The following is a 237-nucleotide window of genomic DNA, read 5'->3' as shown; positions in this document are numbered from 1 at the left end:
TCTGTCCATCCGGGCCGTGGACACCTCAGGGATGGGGCAGCCTCAGCCTCTCCGCGCAACCTGGGCCAGTGCCTCGGCACCTTGCGGTGGAGAACGTCTTCCTCACACCAGCCTAAACCTCCCCTCTTTTCATCACCCCGCGTCCATCCCTACGGGCATTTCATTCCGTGTCATTTTGTTTTGTTTGTTTCATTTCACTGAATCGTTTGGTTGGAAAAGCCCTTTGATCTCCTCGAG

The sequence above is a fragment of the Buceros rhinoceros genome, unplaced genomic scaffold (assembly GCF_000710305.1).
Source record: "Buceros rhinoceros silvestris isolate BGI_N320 unplaced genomic scaffold, ASM71030v1 scaffold21367, whole genome shotgun sequence".
Lineage (NCBI taxonomy): Eukaryota > Metazoa > Chordata > Aves > Bucerotiformes > Bucerotidae > Buceros > Buceros rhinoceros.
The sequence above is the reverse complement of the archived record's forward strand: the minus strand, read 5'-3'. Positions refer to the sequence as shown.